The 22,020-nt window shown below is 38.6% G+C and overlaps 1 long non-coding RNA gene across 2 annotated transcripts in view; it reads left to right on the forward strand.

Annotated features, from left to right (window-relative positions):
• The window catches only part of LOC135966414 (uncharacterized), a 42,418-nt gene extending 23,198 nt beyond the window's left edge, over positions 1 to 19,220 (forward strand). Inside the window, exons 3-4 of one of the 2 annotated variants that reach the window (XR_010579736.1) lie at positions 16,887 to 16,992; positions 17,283 to 19,027. This is a non-coding gene — a long non-coding RNA (uncharacterized lncRNA). Of the gene's footprint in view, positions 1 to 16,886 lie in introns of both variants that reach the window. The other variant, XR_012420928.1, reaches the window with a different exon arrangement.
• Positions 19,221 to 22,020: the final 2,800 nt, after the last annotated feature.

Raw genomic sequence — 22,020 nt, forward strand, 5'->3', positions numbered from 1 at the left:
CATGCATAATTCAGCCATTGCTGATATAGAGATGGCAACTAATTGAAAGGATTCATCTAGCTTCTAAAACATTCTCTATGAGACTCACTTACGTGGTAGTAGCGTGAGTTGTATCTCCTGTTTGTTTTATATAAATGAAAATCCTAACGTTCAAGCCCACTTATTTGTTATATTACTAACTCTTCAACTATCCCGATAATTTTGCTGTCCTGCTAGTCTTTCCAGGAAAGCATATATGATAGTTTTTAACAAATGTTCTCAACATTATTTCCCCATGGAATCTGTGACTTGAGATGTTCCAAACTTCTCCATTCTCAAATTTTCACTTTTGATGTATCAGATATATAGACAAGTGCACAAAACATCGATGTTCCACTCAGTGAATCAACAGGAAGCTAAACATTTTTGAATTTTTAGTTTATTTATTTTTAAATTAAATTTAATTATTTTTGAGACCAGGTCTCACTATGTTGCCCAGGCTGGCTTTTAACTCCTGGACTCAGGTGATCCTCCCGCTCCAGCCTCCAGAATCCCTAGGACTGCAGATATTTGCCACTGTGCCTAGCTAAACACTTTTTAATTATCACCAAGGTTAAGAAATCTAATTACATCACCACTCATATTCCAAATTGGTATTATACCTGAACTATTTTGTGTTGCTGTAAAAGAATATATGAAGCTAGTGATTTACTGAAAAAAAAGATTTGGCTCACAATTCTGATGGATAAAAGTTTAAGATTGGGCATCTGCATCTGGTGAGGGTCTCAGGCTGCATCTGTTCATGGTGGAAGGTGAAGGGAGCAGGTGTGTGTAGAGATCACATGGGGAGAGAGGAAGCAGGAGGAGTGGGAGGGGGAGGTGCTTGGCTATGTTTAACAACCATCTCTTGAGGGAACTAAGAGTGACAGCTAACTCACCCTGGAGAAAAGGCATTAATCTATTTATGAAGTGTCTCCCCCAGTGACCCAAACACTTCTCACTAGGCCCCACCTTTAACAGTAGGGATCAGATTTTAACATGAGGTTTGGAGAGGACAAACATCCAAACCATCGCTGGTTTGATATTGTTCCCTTTAACAATTTAATGAGGCTCTCAAGACTCAAATCAAGATTTATTTCCTCCATGAACTTTCTACCAAAAAGTAAATCTAAGGAAGAGGTGTTCTGAATTAAAATGGAGGGATGGATGCTTGTCAAAGACTCACACTATCTTCCTCTGAGTGGTTCCAAAGGTTAGTTCTTATAACAAGGATTCTGCCCTTAAATTAATTTATAGAACCATAGAGAAACTCTGTTCAGGCTGACTTCATAGTCCACTCTACAAAGAGGCATGCTCAAGGTGATCGGAGGTGCTAAAAGAAAATGGTAAAATTTCTACTCATGTGTTTCTTTATGACTTTCTATTTTTATATATGTTTTATGATGGACATAAAACATGCCCAAAATTATATTGTGTATTAGCAGTAGTATGTATAAGATTTATGAATTACAAAATCAATATACAGAGGGCACATGCACAGAATATTTACTGATAGGTATGTGATATTAAAAATCTGGAGAATAATGATATTCATTACTTGTGCTTGTTCTCAACTGAGCTTCATAGAGCTTAAGATTCCTATTCTTTAAAAAAAGTGAAATTCTACTGTATTGTATCTTCTCATTTCTGTTCATGATGAAATCTTTGAAATTTCCTGTGAGGGTTTTGCTACTTATATCCGTTCCTTGGTTTATGTTTCTCTCTCTGTGTAGAGTCCTCATTCATGTTCCTGTATGTAAAAACAGCACATCATGTTTTTAATTTTTATAAATTGATGTATCAAATATATAGGAAAGTACACAAAATAGGTATTTCATTTCAAAAATAAATTAACATAATTTTATTTTATTTAATAAATTCACAGAAAGCTAAACCCTTTTTAATTATCACCAATCTAATAAAATTACATCATCGCTCACATGTCCCCTCATATTTTTACCACTCAATATTCCCACATTCCCCTGTAAAGTTGTGATGGATTATTCAGAATTCCAACACACACATTCATGGCTCTGCCTGACTACAGCTTACTCATGGTCCACACTTTCCAACTTCTCTATGTGTGTTCTTTAGCTTTTACTTTTTCCCTAATCAGCTAAAGAGGCTAACATCTTTGGTTCAAATTCCTCAGAGTAATAATTAAGTTAATTACTTTCTCCCCTATGTGGGATCAGCTTTCAAAAAAAATAAGCACCTTATATGCCATTGATCAGTTTATATGAATTAATTATTCCTGAACTTGATGCTGCTTATCAACCAACCATCTGTAGCCCCAGAGGTAAGAACAGGGCAGGCTTGGGTTGCTTCATTAGAGCAGCATTTGTGGAAGTGGTCTTTTCCCTCAGCAAAATGCAATGATCAAGGCACACGGCTTGAATAGCCTACTCTGTGCGTGCTGTCTCTTGACTAATGAACCCAAATGAGGCATTCGTTATACAGTTACACAGTTTTTAATTTTCTCTCTTTAAAGGTGTCTTTTGCTAAACTGAAGTCTCTCTGTTTATGAGATGGGATAAAAGCAACCCATCACAGAAAACTCAGGAATAGATTAAATTATAGGCATAACTTGAGGATATTGTGAGTTTGGTTCCAGACCACTACAATAAACAAATATTGCGAAAATGCAAGTTACACAATTTTGTTGTTTCAGTGCATCTAAAAGTTATGTTTACATTATACTGTAGACTATTAAGTGTGCAATAGCATTATATCTATAAAAACAATGTACATTCCTCAACTAAAAATACTAAAAATTGGTAAAAAATGCTAATGATCATTAGAGTCTTTAAGAAGTCTTAATCCTTTTGCTAATGGAGGGTCTTGTCTAGATGTTGATGGCTGCTAAGTAATTAAGGTGGGGTGGCTGAAGGTTGGGGTGGCTTTGGCAATTTCTTAATACAATAAAGTTTGTTGCATCAATTGACTCTTCCTATTATCAAAGATTTCTCTGTAGCATGTGATGCACTTTGATAGCATTTTATCCACAGTAAAACCTCTTTTGAAATTAAACTCAATCTTTTAAAACCCTGTCATTGCCTTATAAACTAAGTTTATGGGATATTCTAAATGCTTTTTTGCCATTTCAACAGTGTTCATGGCATCTTCACCAGGTGTACATTCCATCTCAATAAATCACTTTATTTGCTTCAAGAAACAACTCTTCTTCCATTAATATTTCATCACAAGGTTGCAACAATCCAGTCACATGTTCAGGCTCCACTTCTAATTCTAGTTCTCTTGCTATTCCTACCACATCTGGAGCTATTTCTGTCATTGAAGTCTTGAATCACCCAAAGTCATTCATGAGGTTTGGAACCAACTTCTTCTAACCCCTGTTAAGTTTGATATTTTGACTTCTTCCCATGGATCACAAATATATATATATATATATATATATATATTTTTTTTTTTTTTTTTGAGGCGGAGTCTCGCTCTGTCGCCCAGGCTGGAGTGCAGTGGCGCGATCTCGGCTCACTGCAAGCTCCGCCTCCCGGGTTCCCGCCATTCTCCTGCCTCAGCCTCCCGAGTAGCTGGGACTACAGGCGCCGCCACCACGCCCGGCTAATTTTTTTGTATTTTTAGTGGAGACGGGGTTTCATTGTGTTAGCCAGGATGGTCTCGATCTCCTGACCTCGGAATCACAAATATTCTATATGACATCAAGAATATTGAATTTTTTCCAGAAGGTTTTCAATTTACTTTGCTCAGATCCACAGAGAAATCACTATCTATGATAGCTAGGGCATTAGAAGATTTATTTTTTAAATAATAAGACTTGAAAGTCAAAGTTACTCCTTGATCCATAGTCTGCAAAATGAATGTTGTGCTGGCAGGCATTAAAGCAAGACTAATCTCTTTGTACATCTTCATCAGAACTCTTGAGTGACCAGAGACATTGTCAATGAGCAGTAATCTTTGAAAGGAATCACTTTTTTCTGAGTAGAAGGTCTTAATAAAGAGCTTATAATATTACAGTAAACAGTCCTATAAACAGATGTGCTGTGACTCTGGCTCTGTTGTTTCATTTCTAGAGCACAGATGGAGTAGCTTTAACATAATTCTTAAGGGATGTAGGATTTTCAGAATGATAAATGACTAAGTTGCCTTAGTCTCTAACAAAAGAGTCAGCCTGTCCTTTGAAGGTGTGAAGCCAGACATTGACTTTTCCTCTCTGGCTATGAAAGTACAAGATGACATCATCTTCTAAGATAAGCCTCTTTTGTCTACATTGAAAATCTGTTGTTACTGTAGCCATTTTCATCAATGATCTTATATAACTTGCTACAGCTTCTGAACCAGTACTTGCTGCTTCGGTTGCACTTTTGTGTTTTGAAGACAGCTTCTTCCCTTAAACCTCATGAACCAACCTGTACTAGGTTCAAACTTTTCTTCTGCAGCTTCCTCACCTCTCTCAACCTTCATGGAATAGAAAAGAGTTAAGGCCTTGTTTTACATTAGGTTTTGGTTTAAGGGACTGTAGCTGTTTTGATCTCTCCAGACTATTAAAACTTTCTCCATATCACCAGTGAGGTTGTTTTGCTTTCTTATTTTTACGTTCACTAGAGTAGCATTTTTACATTTCTTCAATAACTTTTCCTTTGCATTCACAGCTTATCAAACTGTTTGGCACAAGAGACTTAGATTTCAGCCTATCTCAGATTTTGACAGGCCTCCCTGACTAAGCTTAATCATTTCTAGCTTTTGATTTTAAGTGAGAGACATGTGACTCTTCCTTTCATTTGAACACTTAGAGGCCATTGTGTTGTTATTTATTGGCCTAATTTCAACACTATTGTGTCTCAGGGAATAGGGAGGCCTCAGGGAATAGGTAGAGAAGAGCCTGTTGGTGGAGCACTCAGAACACACACAACTGTTATTGATTAGGTTTGCCATCTCATATGGATGTGGTTTGCGGTCCCCGAAAACAAGTACAATAGTAACATTAAAGATCACCGATCACAGATCACCCTAACAGATATAATTATAATGAAAATGTTTGAAATAGTGTGATAACTACCAAAATGTGACACAGAGACAGGAAATGAGCACATGCTGTTGGAAAAATGGTGCCAGTAGACTTGCTCAATGCCGGGTTGCCACAAACCCTCAATTTGTAAAAATAAAATGCAATATCTTTGAAGTGAAATAAAGGAAGTGCAATAAAATGAAGTGTGCCTTGTTCTCCAGAGATGCATCAACTCTTCCTTCTTTGTATGTGAATGCTTGTGTGACACATAAAGAAATAGAATCTATTCCTCATTGTCCCGTGTAACTATCTTTGCCTTATCACATACTTTGATGAATATAATAAGAGGAATCCTGGAATCTTCTGCTTCTGCTCTTGTTGCAATCTGCCAAGTAAAAGGTCTAAGTACTCAGTAACCACCATAACGTGAGAAAGCCCAAGAGAGTGAGGGAGAAGAGGACATATGGAGAAGTACTGAGATACTGGATGTGTGAGACAAAACTGCTTAGACCTCACAACCTAGGGTAGCCGAATGCAGCCAAGTCAATGCTGCATGGCGCAGAAGAACCACGCATCACAGCCAAGATACCCCTCTCCCCAAATCATAAAACAAAATCATAAATGATTGTTTTATGTCAGTGGGTTTTAGGGTTCTTACACACTAATAAATAATGATGGGCAATGAGTAGAGAAGACATGATTAAACAGAAGCCAAAATTACCAAAAATATGGCCTGAGTGACTGATTGTTCATTGGTAGAGCCAGAAACTATCCAAGCTGAGTCAAGATGAGCTGAGGCATGTTAAGTGACAGAGCCCTTGTTGGGACACACAGCCTATTTCTGTCTAGAATAGTTGTAATTATATGCATATAATACATGATCAGGACTGTTCAGATTAATCTCTATACATCTCTACAGCAGGTTTGTTCAGCACTTCTTTTTTACCTCACCACAGTTCATGTATACTTGAAGAGAAAGTTCCCCTATTTCCCACTGACACTCTTACTACAGGACTAGTGGCTCTGTTCGTCTTGCTGACTGCAACAGGGGCCATCAGGGACAAGTGACCATCAGGGACAACAGCAATGAATACTTCTGCATCCCACATCCTGATTGCTGAGGGAATTCGATGTGGCCAGTGGCCCCTGCTTGTGGGCACTTTGTTTTGATGTGTGTCCTCTACATAGTCTCCTTGAAAGGCGGTTAATAGTTAACCTGTGTCTGGAAGGGATGTGGAGTCGAAAAGTGCGTATGTCTGATCATCTTTCAAATGTAATCATGCATAAAGTGAGAACTATTTTCTGCACATGTCTTATACATGAGCAGACCATGGAAGAAGCTGGAAGTACCAACTGGAGGTCTGACAAATGCATCCTGACCTATTTTAGTGTAACTTTAGCAATATGACTCGGTTATGGTTCCACTTACATCAAGTTCAAAATCAGGCAAAACTAATCTATCGTGTTTGAGGCAGAATGTTGACTTCCTGTTGGGGGACCATCAACTGGAAGAGGCTCAAGGAGTTTTTAATGCGGCTGGGACAGTTTTCTATGCCATTACTTGGGCAGCAGTTACACAAATGTGTGTATATGTACAAGCATATTCAGCTGCACATTTAAGAATTTTGAGCTTTCTGTATGTAAGTTATATCTGAGTTTAAAAATATAATGAAAGGATTGAAGAGTTAGTAGAATAGTGCTAAACCAGATGGAGAACCAGGGCAAGGGACACAAAGTTTTGTTGCTAAAATCCAGATGGTTTTAAGTGAAGACTTATCCAGGAATTATACCCATCTTTCCTGTTTATCAAGAAGAGTCACAGAGCTCCAAAAAAGTTTTATGTTTTTTCTTAACGATTCATTCCAATTTTTCAGTACCCTACCCAACACAAAAAGGAATTTCTGTCATCTCACATGCAAAAAGAAATGAAAGTCTTTTCTTGTAAATTTGTTTGAGTTCTTTGTAGGTTCTGGATATTAGCCCTTTGTCAGATGAGTAGATTGCAAAAATTTTCTCCCATTCTGTAGGTTGCCTGTTCACTCTCAACCCCATCAAAAAGTGGGCAAAGGACATGAACAGACATTTCTCAAAAGAAGACATTCATACAGCCAACAGACACATGAAAAAATGCTCATCATCACTGGCCATCAGAGAAATGCAAATCAAAACCACAATGAGATACCATCTCACACCAGTTAGAATGGCAATCATTAAAAAGTCAGGAAACAACAGGTGCTGGAGAGGATGTGGAGAAATAGGAACACTTTTACACTGTTGGTGGGATTGTAAACTAGTTCAACCATTATGGAAAACAGTATGGCGATTCATCAAGGATCTAGAACTAGATGTACCATATGACCCAGCCATCCCATTACTGGGTATATACCCAAAGGATTACAAATTATGCTGCTATAAAGACACATGCACACGTATGTTTATTGCGGCACTATTCACAATAGCAAAGACTTGGAATCAACCCAAATGTCCATCAGTGACAGATTGGATTAAGAAAATGTGGCACATATACACCATGGAATACTATGCAGCCATAAAAAAGGATGAGTTTGAGTCCTTTGTAGGGACTTGGATGCAGCTGGAATCCATCATTCTTAGCAAACTATCACAAGAACAGAAAACCAAACACCGCATGTTCTCACTCATAGGTGGGAACTGAACAATGAGATCACTCGGACTCAGGAAGGGGAACATCACACACCGGGGCCTATCATGGGGAGGGGGGAGGGGGGAGGGATTGCATTGGGAGTTATACCTGATGTAAATGACGAGTTGATGGGTGCAGCACAGCAACATGGCACAAGTATACATATGTAACAAACCTGCACGTTATGCACATGTACCCTACAACTTAAAGTATAATAATAATAAATAAATAAATAAATAAATAAATAAAAAGAAATCAAAGTCATTATAACAAAACACAATAAATAAACTTTATATAGACGGATGTCTGTCATATTATGGAACCTAGAAATACCAAAAATAAAATTACAAATTTATAAGACAAAAATGTCAGGGCTAATTGGGGACTTACCTTTAGTACTACATGGTCATAGGAATTCGCTGCCAAGATTATTAGTCTTTAAAACAGTATCTAATAATTTAGTATTAAAATTATATGTTAAATTTTCATTATATTAAATGCCTAAAGTAAGATGTATTTGCATGTCAAATTCCAGGCACTACTTATGATTCCAAAGACTCATATATTCTAATCCTATAGTTGAACAAAATAAAAAAGAAGGTAATATGGTACTGTGGCCACACTCTGTCATATTGCCTCTGAAAGATGTGGCGTGGTGGTAGAGTGTGGAAGAGCAACTAGCAAAGTTAGGAGTTAGTGTTTCATTTACATTGCTGTTTTGACAAAAAAATATATTTCCTAATAAAAGTACAGCTTCATCTACCATGAACTTCACCGAAGGAAATCATTATTGATTGATTTTGGATGAGCACATGAAAGTGATGAGTCACATTAGATGGAGATCTAAAATCACATGAAAATTAACAAAACAATTTATTACTGAATAATACTTCATACTGATCAGGCTGTTTATACTCTTCAGAGTATCTGCATTACACACGCTCTCATTGATCCACAAAATAATTGTATGTGAGAGACAGGCAGCACTTTGATTTTCACATTTGATGAAAGCAGCTCAAAGGACATTAAGTGAAGTAACCTCACATCCAGGTGTCTTCTGTCTTGTCAATTATCCTGTGTTTTGTGGCTTTTATTGCTATTACTTTTGTTAATGCCATAAATTTAAAAAGAATATCTTAAATGAAACAGAAACATCTTCAATCTGACAGCAAAAATACAAATATGCTTTTGTGCTAATGTATGTTCATTCCCATGTTTGGCACCCAAGTTAAGTTTAAAGTTGCAAACTGTATTTCGGCTTTAAAATAGAAATTTTCTAATTTCTCAAATGACAAGAAGATGATCATGTGCAAGTCTTACCCGCACTGTTTAATCTAATTCCTGATTAATTATTTCACTGGCATCCCTGTCATCTTGAGAATCTACTCCCACTAAATGTACTAAAGATGATCTATCTACTAATTGCCCAAACTCCGGAAACAGAGAATTCTGGACCTTGAATAATGTCTCGAAATCTACGGGAATCAATGCTGCTTCCTTCTTCAAATCCTATCACAGACCAGCGTATAAGAAGCTGAGTACAGAGGTAATATCCCTGAAGAAACTTGTCCAATTAGTGGTGCAATAAATAATTGAATGAGATTGTTTGAGGATGGAGGCCAGAGCCCAGGGGTTGAAGTGTAAATTCTGACACCACCTTGGAAGACCCCATGAGTCACCCCATGAGAGAGGAGGTGTCCTCTCTCAGCCATCTGTAAAGTATAGGAATATTAATAATTACTTGCAAGATTACTGAAAAGATTAAGTGAAGAAAATGTATGCAAAATGCCTAGAATACTCTAGAAATGATACCAGGTGGAATAGAAACATTAACTGTAGTAGGTATAAAATAAAACATACTTCAGGTAATAAAAGGTGGAAACTATTGGTTCAAGGACAAAAGGAAGATCAACCATTTCCCAGGCCTTTCTCTTGCTACCCTGAAAGGACTGAATAATCTCTGTTTCTAGAATGTAGTGTTTGCATAGCCATCTGATTGCAAGCATCACGTAATTACAAAATGACTATGTTAATGGAAGACTTTGTTCATTTTTTAAAAAGGAAGGTTTTCACATTTTGCATCTAAATTCATTGATTATGCATAAAGAGGTCAGGAAAGCCTTGTGGCTTTATTAAATTGATCGGCATCTAATAACTTAATTATCTGCAGAAACAGATGTTACTTCAACTGAAAACAAATTATCTTGTACACAGGGAAGAAAATTAAAACATCGAACACTGTGGAGATTTATAAAATGATCGTATTGAGGCTAAAAGGGGAAAGAATCAAAAAACATCAGGGGTCTTGATTCAGGCTCAACTCTATTTAATGTTTTCTAAATTATTTCATCTTAAAAAAAAATATATATATATAGAGAGAGACAGAGACAGAGAGACAGAGAGAAAGTATGTGACAGACAGGTAGCACTGCATGGCAGATGAAGCTGTACTTTTATTAGTAAATAATATATATATATATAAATACATAGAGTTATATCTCCTTTGACTCCGCTTAAGAGTTTGTGCCTGTGCCCTGCTCCCATCCCAACACACACATGCACCAGGACCTGGATACTGTGAAACCCGGAAGGAGATTTTGTCTTTCAGTACCTTTGTCTTTCAGATTTCTAACTGAATTGTGATTTTTCTTATCCTGGGAATGAAACCAGCACTTCCTAACTCTGTTCATCTCTTTGAAAATAAAGTCTTTGCCTATGAATAACCACTGACTCAAAGGGGTACTCAGGTGTGTTTTTCTTATTTCTTTTCTTTTATTTTCCTTCTTCCTTCCTTTTCTCCTTCCTTCCTCCATCCCTCCTTCCCTCCATCTCTCCTTTCTTCCCTCCGTCCCTCCTTTCTTCCCTCCCTCCTTCCCTCTGTCCCACCTTCCTCCCTTCCCCTCCCCTGCCCTCCCCTCCCCTCCCCTCCTTTCCCCTCCTCTCCCCTCCTTTCCTCTCCTCTCATTTTCCTTTTTTTCCCCTAGTGTTCCCTGGTTTTTTTCTTAGAGCACTTGCTCACAGGTTGCCTCTTGTGTTGCTTACTGTCTAAGCATCTGACTCATTGTTAACCTACATTTTCTTGGCCAAGTCAAGACCACCTGGCCAGGCCACTTTTTTTCAGCCTTGGCTTTCCTTTGACCCTGAGTTGGGCTCACCCCATCGTAGTGAAGCCTTGATTTGCCATGGAGAAACACCTCTTTCATCATGACCTGGGTCCAGAGCTCTTTAGCTTGATAATATCAAACCTCACTTCCATGTTCAGGGAATGTCTACTGTGTTTATCTTAGATTCATTAGGTGAAACTGTAATTTTTCTGTGATTCACAGATTATAGTCATAAAACACAAGAAATTAAAGTTGAAAATGATCTGAGATATAATTTTTTTCTAGATCCTCTATTATTGATAAAGAATGGAGGTCATATTATGTTAAGTGATATATCTGAGGTCCTAGAAAAGAAGACAGAGGCCATCAGAATTAGAGCCTGGAAATATCACACCTGAGTAGACTGAGAGGAAGGAGCTGAGTTTGGGAGGACAACTGCAGGACCAGGTGTTGAGGAGGATGGTGATGCAGGATGTGGAGACAGCTACACCAGCACACAGAATTCAAGGCCACCAATGAAGGCAAACATAGGCAGAGGGGCACCAAATGGCACATCAGGGGAGGAGAGGAGGGATGGTCCATGGGCAAGTCAGTATCTGGAGCTCAGTGGAGGTTAGAGGAAGCAGAAGGACTGTGGCTATCTTTCTCTTCATTGATTTTTGTAACAGCTATGACTTCCTGAGAAGTTATGAAACATTGCTCTAAGCCCCTAATTTGTATGAATTCATTTATCCTTGCAACAAACCTGTGGGCGGCACTTTTCTTATCTTCATTTTACAGATGAGGAATTTGAGGCATAGAGTAGAAGTGGGTTGCCCAACCCGTACAGCATGCCTATGGGCAAGACAGGGCTCTTTCCAGGCAAACTGGCTTCAGAGTCTCAGCCTTTAACCAAACCATGGTGCTGCCTCTCTGCATCCCAATGCCAGAACTGGTATCTGGCATTTCGCAAATATTCAGGGTCAGTTGTTGCATCTGACGTTAGAGGGATCCACGGTTTAGGTTCTGTGAAGCTGGAAGTTTTGTTAACTGCTCAAGCCCATGTCAAATCTCTCTGCACAACTCTCCCTCCCCATTCGATGCTGTAAATATGGAATGGAGATATAATCAACTGCCATCTAGATTGCCAGCCTGCAAGCAATTGACAGAGGCAGAGCAGACAGGTGACTCTGCAGCTTGCAGGTTATCTGAGTTGACTGTCATCGTTCTCACTGGTGGATATGGGCTGAAAAGGAGAATCAAGTGCTAGATGAGATACTTTTTATTCCTTTACTCTATTTTTATTTTTATGTATTTATTATTTATTTATTTTGGTCTTCTGATTGCTTCCTGGTAACTGGGCCATGAGAGGGCGAACTTGTCTCTCTTCCATTTGTGTTTCTTACAGATATGCTGAAAAGATTTTCTACACTTTACACATGGCCCATGGGGGCTACAGAGCCCAGATCTCTTATCCCTTGGGGCTCAGTAGTGAAGAATAAGCCTTAACTCTCTGGAAGCTTAGAGATCAGTGCTGGACTTCTGAGCTGTTTCTGGAATCCTCTTCACACCCACAGATAAACACTCAGAGGGAAATCTCAAAGATTCAAGACAAGTCAGTCAGTCTGCTTTCAAGGAGAGAACACCATTTGTTTTTTTTTTTTTTTTTTTTTTTTTTGAGACGGAGTCTTGCTCTGTCACCCAGGCTGGAGTGCAGTGGCCGGATCTCAGCTCACTGCAAGCTCCGCCTCCCGGGTTTACGCCATTCTCCTGCCTCAGCCTCCCGAGTAGCTGGGACTACAGGCGCCCGCCACCTCGCCCGGCTAGTTTTTTTTGTATTTTTTAGTAGAGACGGGGTTTCACCATGTTAGCCGGGATGGTCTCTCGATCTCCTGACCTCGTGATCCGCCCGTCTCGGCCTCCCAAAGTGCTGGGATTACAGGCTTGAGCCACCGCGCCCGGCCGAGAACACCATTTCTTAAGTGTGAGTGACCAGTTGGAGAAAGTCCTCCACAAATCTCCTGCCCATTTTGTAGGAAGAAGTACGATCTTGTTGGCAATACCTGCCTCGCAAGGCTTTCAACTTCTCAAGGTCAGAAACACTGGACCAAACATGGTGGTCACATAGCAGAACTGTTCCTGAGCTGAATTGGGAAGTTAAGTGGTTCTTGATTATCTTGTCATCAGACAGATAGAAAGCATTCAATAACTGTCATATTGCTTGCACTAATAATTTCAAACATATTTTCAATTCTGCCACACAGATTAAAGAATCCTCATCAGCTTGCTGTGAATTAGGTATCATTATTCCCATTTTCAGATGAGCCTCAGAGGGACTAATTTGTCCAGTGTTATACAGCGAGTCATTACCAGACTTTTTATTCTGCTTCTGTTCCTGCTTTGCCATCTCGACCCCATGGCATTGATGCTGCTCTGCTGTTTTGCATTTTAATTCACTTCTGAGCATGTGCGCACCCTCTGAACCTACCAAAGACCTCATCTCCTGGGTGTTGCTCCCAGCGTGCTCTAAATCCCAACAACATCTTAATGCTGAGCTTGTATAAGATGTAGGGGTTGAATTATTTGTTAAATGAGCTAATTTCATAATCAAGCCAGGAAGAAGGTCACACAGACACATCAGCACCGGAAGTGTGTCTATGAGGACATATATTTTTAACACTCTGCAGGCTAAGCTATCACATGGTCACTGCTTTCCTCGCATCTTTTTTGCATGGAGTTTCTTGCTTGACTTTTAGACAGACAGATGTAAAGAAACATAGTTTCTTTCCTCTTCAGATGATGTTGAAGGGTTTTTAATTCTAAAATACTATCTAATGGTAGCAGTAAGTAAAGAAAATCTAGGAAGATGAACAGCCTGACAGTCTGAAAAAGGATCATTTGTTCATTAATTCACTTGCTCATTCATCTAGTCTTTCCACAAATGATTCTGAATGCTTAACACACCAAAGGCTCTGAGCAAGGAACTGAGGCTACAGGGATGAGTGTGCTTTTCATCCTTCCCATCCCCAAAATGAGTCTACAGACAAATGGGAGAGGGAAACACAAAAATGAGTGTCACAGCTCCATGGTTACATGAGGAGGGAAGCCCAGAGTGTCATGGAAGACCAAACACAAAGTAAGGGGCCCAAGAATTTTTTTCAGAAGACATGAAGGTAGAATTAAATTTGTAAGGAAGTAAAACATATATATTATCGCATCTTAAGAGAAGACAACACACTACACAGGGCAAAGGAATCTGAGAGGATTTGGGGGCATGCTAAGCCGTTCCATGCATGTGTTATTGGGGGTGACAGATGTGAGTGTTCACGGAAGGCAGAACTATCAGGTTTGGGCATTTTGCAGAGATGTTACCTTGAAGGATCTCATCAGAGGAGAAACAGGATAATGCAGAGATCGATGGGGCTGGATGGATATTTGGATTTCTATGAACAAATGTTTCCAAAACTACTACTGCTATGTAATGGGACAAGGGTTGTACAGTCACTCACTTGTGATCTGTATCAAAGTTTTGTTATCATTCCCAGCATTAGACATTCCAAAACTCCAAAGAATCCTGATCAAAGAAAGTTTCAACTCATTGTTTAAAAAATAGCAATAAAAAATTCAAAGTATGATTCCATTTTGCTCTGACTGGTTAGAACTGCAGTGAAATGTAGTCTACAAGGACATTTTTAGCTTACAGTTTCCACAGTTATTTTGCATTACATTTATCTCCACATTCTTTCAGCTAACTTATATGTTACATCATAGCAGACAGGGTCAAATGGATCATAGATTTACATGTAAGAAAAGCAGGAACCTCCAGAGAGCATAATGATTTGTTCCAGTAAGTTGGAGTGGGAAAGGGAGAGGAAAGAGGTTGTTACGGAGTATTAGCTAACGCTGCTCAATAATTTACCAATCAATTAAAATGGCATTATTATTCTCCTTTGCCACTTAGCTTCTGTGATATTTAAAGGTCACATGGGCGCTACTGGGGAGGACAGCTATTAGCAGATATATGAAAAGAGCATTTCCAACCTCTGGAACAGGGTGTCAAGGTAATTTGTGTCCTAGCTCGAGTTACTCTCGTCAGCACACAAGGGCAGATGTTTGACTAATCTAGTATACCAAAAGAACTGAGAAGGGAAAATGTGTTCAAAGCCCTGATGAGGGTATGGATAATCAGGCGGGCAAAGTGACATATGCAATAACACAAACTTTTGGATTCTTTCAATTGAGGCCAGAAGATTTTAGGATGCTCTGTCTAGATTGATTTTTACATTTATATTAACCAGATTCTAACCAAGGATGAGCGACTTATTTGAGATCACAAACATTTTAGCTGTAATTACAAATAATTTCTCAATTGCTAAATAATGATTAGCTTTTATCGAGCATTTAATATTTATCAAAAGCTGTGTGAGATGCTTTGTATACATTATAGCATTTATAGTAATAAAAAAATAAGCAATTGAGTGTATCATCCCCATTTTGTAGACAGGAAAACTGAGTTAGAGACGCTAAGTAGCATGTTTGAAGTCTCACAAGCCATAAATAGTGGAACCTTGGTCCACCATTCTTAACACTTCCCGACTTCTTTAATTGTTCACTTGTATTGGTCTGTTACTTCTTTTTGTCCCCCTCATATGTTCTGAATTTTACTAACTGGCTATAGTGCAGGTGAACTGGGCCTTTTATGTTTTATTTATTTAACAGAACACTAATTCACTGCTGGGTATGCAGCCTTTAGGAAAGTCTCATAGAGCGTACTCATGAATATTTTAATTTCTACTTTGAAAGACTGATCAGTGACATAAATGGTGTCTTATCCTCACATACAGATACTTCTTTCCTGTCCCTCCGTTTTGGTTTAAAAAATCTTGACATATACTAAACTATAACTAAGAGATGGTTTAATTTGAAAGTTTGGGGCTGTCTCTGTGTGAACATCTATTTCAACTCTGGTCGACAAGACAGTCTGATCGTTCATCAAATAGCAAGTCAGTCATGGCGTAGTCATCCATCATTGCATTGAATTATCTTTTAGCCAAAGAGTTCACCGGCTGAGGTGTCCATCTATTCAGAAACACAACCTGAAATACCCCTTTAGTTCAGCAGGTTCCCATAAGGATGGGATCTGTGAGCCCAGGAAAGCAGCATCAGCCACGAAGCTATGAGGAAAGAGTGAGACACAGATCCTTCATCCAATCTGGTGTTCCTTGTTTTTCAATCCTCTGTTCATTTTACAACGCCCTCTGCTCAGGACCTTTTCCTCACAGCAATGACATTGCGAGGAAGCCATGGTAGAGACAAAGACTCTCCTTTATGGCACAGAAGACATGGAATGATGAGAATGAGTTCGAGACTCAGCTCTACTCATTCAGGGCTTTGTGAGTTGGTGCAAGCCATCTCTCAGGTTGAGCCATGTATAATGTATAATGTGCATGTATAATGTCAAGCTTACAATTAAAGGGTTAAATGAGATAAATAATAAGGTACATGGTGCTTTTTAAATATAACTTGGATCCCAATTATACTGAATAAATCTGAATTCTCCGGAGTTGTTTTCATCCTTGTGCTCAGTCCCCTTACATATATTGTTCCTGCAGCCTCAAAGTCCTTTCCCTGCTTAACCTGCTAATAACAGGACCAAGCAGATTGTGAATGAACTGTCAGTTTTTGGTGGACAGAGGGAGATTACCAAAAGTTCTAAAATAGTCTTAAAAATGTCTCCTCTATTCTGTTTCTTTCACACATTAGTGAAATACTAAAAGCAGCTGGTAGAGATTTTTGTCAAGAAATAATTGGATATTTATCATCTTATCGTTAATAAGTTTGGTTCTCTTATCACAATGTTTTAATTAACATTTAAAAATCCTCATTACACAATACTTTAAATTGTAACTGAAATCATCTATGTGGAGTGCCTCTGCCATTTAAGGGTGAATGTGAGAACTTGAAAAATCATTTGAGTTTCTAATTGAAAAATAATCGGGTTTAAAATGAGCAAATTATAATAATCATTAGTGTGATAAAACAGAGATTTATGCTGAATTTGCAATTACAGATAAAAAAGTATAATATCAAGATTGTGCTTAAGAACAACTTTCACGTTCAATGCTTGTGTTTTGCAGGCCCCCCAACAATAACTTAGGAAAGAATGTGAGAGATCAGACAGCAAAAGAGGACCATGTGGATTACTGTAAAATGTTATCATCCAGAAAAACCTAAAGGGTAAAGGTAAGACATGTATCACGGAAAATCTATTTCTGAGTTGATAAGGATCATTCTTGCCTAATGTCAGACAGATTTGAGGTAAAGCTTCTGAAGGAAACTCCCATCACCAGCCCGTTTCCATGTCACTCTGTTGTAACAAGGATTGCAGTGTCTCTCTTCTGTTCCTTGATCCAGAGAGTGCCCATCGCACTATCTTTTTTTCCTCAATAACAGTTTTATTGAAATATAAATCACATACCCTGAAGTTCACCCCTTTAAAATATGTGATTCAATGGTTTTTGGTATATTCACAGAAGTGGACAACCATCACCACTATCAAATTTCAGAACATTCTCATCATTCCAGAAAGAAACCTGTATACGTTGGCAGTCACTCCTAACTTACCCCTTCCTCCATCTCCTGGAAACCAGTGATCTACATTCTGTATCTAGAGACTTGCCTATTCTGGTCATTTAATATAAATGGGATCATACATTTAATGTCCAATACGTGGCTTCTGTCCTTTAGCATAATATTTTCAATGTTGGCTCATGTTGTAGCATGTATCAGGTGCTTCATTCCTTTTTATTACTAAATAACATTCTATGGTATGGATAGATCATATTTTATTTAAGTACTTATTAGTTGATAGACATTTGGGTTTTTCTATTTTTAACTGTTAAGAATAATGCTGTTAGGAATATTCGTGTACAGGGTTTGTATAAACATATACTTTCAATTCTCTTAGGTGTAAGTCTAGGAGTGAAATTGGTAGGTCATATGATAACACCCTGTTCTAGACATTTTCAGAAATTACTAATCTGCTTTCTAAAATGGCTGCACAGTTTTACAATTCCAACAGGAATATTTGAGGCTTCCAATCTCTCCACATCTTTCATGTCATATAATGTCATCTTTTTTGTTTTAGTTACTGTGGTGATTGTGAAGAGATAGCTCACTGTGACTTTGATTTGCATTTCCCTACTGACTAATAAAATGATATTGACAATGTATTTTTATAATCACTGATCACTTGTATATCTTCTTTGAAGAGCTTGTCTGTTCAAATTCTTTACTCATTACTTAACTGGGTTACTTGCAATTATCTTTTGGCTAAAGAGTTCATCAGCTGGGAGTATCCATCTAGATAGAAATGCAACCTGTTTTTTTCTTGATACTTTTTCCTTACTAAGTGTATGATTTGCATATATTTCCACTCCTTTTGTAGGTTGTTTTTTACTTTCCTGATTGTGCAGCACAGTTTTTAAAAACATTTTCATAAAGCCTAATTGATCTACTTCTTTTGGGTCACTTGGACATTTGGTATCTATCATTCATTAAGAAATTATTGCCCAATCCAAGGTCATAACGATTTACAGCTATGTTTTTGTTTTTTCTAAGATTGAACTTTAAATTTGCATTGACATTTATGTCTATGAGCCATTTTGAGTTATTTCTGCATATGACTTAAGTGGGGGTTCAGCTTCATTCATTTCTAAGTAAATATCTACTTGTCTCAACACTATTTCTTAAAAAGACTATTTTTCCCCATTTAATTGCCTTGATATCCTTGTTTAAAATCCATTGACCATTATATAATAGTTTATTTCTGGCTTCCAAATTATATTTGACTATATTTATACAGCCTTATACAAGCACCACACTTTCTCGGTTACTGTAGCTTTTCAGCTTTTTAACTTTTAAAATCAGGTTGTGTGGGTTGTCTAAATATATTCTTCTTTTTCAAGATTGTTCTGGCTATTTTGGATCCATTGCATTTTCATATTTTTTTTCTATATAGATATGTTACTCTGTACAAGAAGATCAGCTGAGATTTTGATAAGGATCGTGTTGACTCTGTAGATTTGTTTTGGATAATTGACATCTTAACAATATTCTAATGATCCATAAATACGGGATGTCTCCAGTTATTTAGGTCTTATTTATTTCAACACTATTTTGTAGTCTTCATTGTACAAGTCTTGTACTTGTGAAATGTATTATCAACTGTTTCATCCTTTTAGATATATTGCAAATGTAACTATTTTTAAAAATTCATTTTTGGTTGTTTATTGCTTGTGTATAGAAATACAATTGTTTTTTGTATATTGATCTTTTATCCTGCAACCTTACTGAACTTATTTATTAAGTTCTAACAAGTTGTTTTGTGCTCAGTAACATTTTCTGTATATATAAGATCATGTCTTATATATGGACCTCTGCAAGTAAACACAGTTTTGATTCTCATTTCCAACATGTATTTATTTTATTGTCTTTTGTTGAATAGAAATGATGAGAGTGGATAATCTTGTCTTGCTCCTGATATCAATATTAGTGTTTAAAGCAGCATTTCCTGTTTCTTGCCTGTCTCATGATTTTTGTTGGAAAATAGACATTTAAATAATATAATTTGGCAAGCCTGGAAATCAGATTTCCTCCTTATCTCCAGGCTTTGTTATTGTTGGCTTTTTCAAAAAGTGACCTTTGAGTCAATTCTGTGAAGCCTATATTCTTTTTCATGGGTGGCCACTCTAGTCTCTACTCAGTTAACTTAGGGGACAGCAAATTACCGGACAGAGATTTTGTTAGAAGTCTCGCTTGACTCAATAAATCTCTCATCGTTTGCTTAGAGCCTTTTGCACCTATTGGGGCAAACTGCAACACCCTGGTGGTTTAGAACCCTGCCTTAGAATTCACTTCCTACTTGCAAAGAACTTTAAAGTCATTCTGGTGAAACTTAGGGCCTTCTCCCAGGCACACAAACAACCTATGCATGTGCCTGGCCTCCTAGATCTTCAGAAATATGTTGGAGCTTTCCAAAGTTTCCTATGAATATCTCATTCTCTGGCTCGCCTTTTAAGTTTTTAGTCATGCTTTTGTTTGATCCAATTTTTGTCATCAACTCAGGCAGCTCTCATGTCAAATAACTGCCTCTTATTGCATATATATATATATATATACACACACACACACACACATATATATACACACACACACACACAGTGGAGAAATAGCTGTTGTCACTGAGCAACAGTCAGTTCTAAGTAAAATGAAATAAACACGACCTTGTGCATGTGTGTGTGTTGGGTGTTTCCAAGGAGCTGCCAGATAGGTCAAATAATGACAATTTTCCAATAATACAACTTTTTTGGAGCTCCACCTCCCTCTGTCCATGACAGTGGCCACCAGGTTGCTAGTTTTCACCATAATTGAGAGGCTGTTGGTTTTCAAGGTGACTGGGGAGCTGAGGAGAGGAGGATGGGAATGAGATGAGTTTAAAGATGATAAAGCTCACTGAGACTCAGCCACTTGTTTTGAATAAACACGCTTTAGGTTTTTTCAAGTCTTTTGTTAATTTGCAGAGTTCTGAAAAGTTAATTTTGACAACTCAAAAGTAGGAAAACAAATAACCCAGTTTAAAAAAGTGGACAAAAGATCTGTGTAGACATTTCTCTAAAACAGGCACACCAATGGCCAAAAGGTATGTGAAAAAAATGTTGTTTTTTTTTTTTTTTGAGACGGAGTCTCGCTGTGTCACCCAGGCTGGAGTGCAGTGGCCGGATCTCAGCTCACTGCAAGCTCCGCCTCCCGGGTTTACGCCATTCTCCTGCCTCAGCCTCCCGAGTAGCTGGGACTACAGGCGCCACCACCTCGCCCGGCTAGTTTTTTGTATTTTCAGTAGAGACGGGGTTTCACCATGTTAGCCAGGATAGTCTCGATCTCCTGACCTCGTGATCCGCCCGTCTCGGCCTCCCAAAGTGCTGGGATTACAGGCTTGAGCCACCGTGCCCGGCCTAAAAAAATGTTTCTTACTAATAACTAGGGAAATGAAAATTAACATTATAATGAGATAATGAGATTTCATCTTACTTGTCTTAGAATGGCTGTTACAAATAAAACAAAAGATAACAAATGTTTGAGAGGTGAAGAAAAAAGGGAAGATTTGTACACCGTTGGTTGGAAGGCAAACAAGCACAGACATTCTGGAAAGCAGTATGGAGGTTCCTCAAAGAATTAAAAATAGGACTATTATATGATTCAGCAATCTCACTACGGGATTTATTTTGAAAAGATATGAAATCAGTATTTTAAAGAGATATCTGCACTCCCATATTCATTGCAGCAGCATTCAAAATAATCAAGGTATGGAACCAACCTGAGTGTCAACGGATGAATGGATAAAGAAAATGTGGTAAATGTACACAATGGAATGCAATTCAGCCTTTTAAAAGAAGGAAATCCTGACATTTTCTACAGCATGGATGAAACGGGAGGACATTACACTAAGTGAAATAGGCCAAGCACAGAAAGACAAATACTGCACCATCTCATTTATATATGGAGTGTCAAAAACTCAAACTTGAGGAGCAAGACGGCCGAATAGGAACAGCTCCAGTCTCCAACTCCCAGCGCGAGTGACACAGAAGACCGGTGATTTCTGCATTTTCAACTGAGGTACGGGGTTCATCTCACTAGGGAGTGCCAGACAATCAGTGCTGGTCAGCTGCTGCAGCCCGACTAGCCAGAGCTGAAGCAGGGCGAGGCATCGCCTCACCAGGGAAGCGCAAGGGGGAAGGGAATCCCTTTTCCTAGCCAGGATAACTGAGACACACAACACCTGGAAAATCGGGTAACTCCCACCCCAATACTGCACTTTAAGCAAACAGGCACACCAGGAGATTATATCCCACACCTGGCCTGGAGGGTCCCACGCCCACGGAGCCTCCCTCATTGCTAGCACAGCAGTCTGCGATCTCGTGGCAAGGCAGCAGCGAGGCCGGGGGAGGGGCGCCCGCCATTGCTGAGGCTTAAGTAGGTAAACAAAGCTGCTGGGAAGCTCGAACTGGGTGGAGCTCACAGCAGCTCAAGGAAACCTGCCTGTCTCTGTAGACTCCACCTCTGGGGACAGGGCACAGTAAACAACAACAGAAGCAGCAGAAACCTCTGCAGATGCAAACAACTCTGTCTGACAGCTTTGAAGAGAGCAGTAGATCTCCCAACATGGAGGTTGAGATCTGAGAAGGGACAGACTCCCTGCTCAAGTGGGTCCCT

This window comes from Macaca fascicularis, chromosome 12, assembly GCF_037993035.2.
Source record: "Macaca fascicularis isolate 582-1 chromosome 12, T2T-MFA8v1.1".
In the NCBI taxonomy this organism is placed as follows: Eukaryota; Metazoa; Chordata; class Mammalia; order Primates; family Cercopithecidae; genus Macaca; species Macaca fascicularis.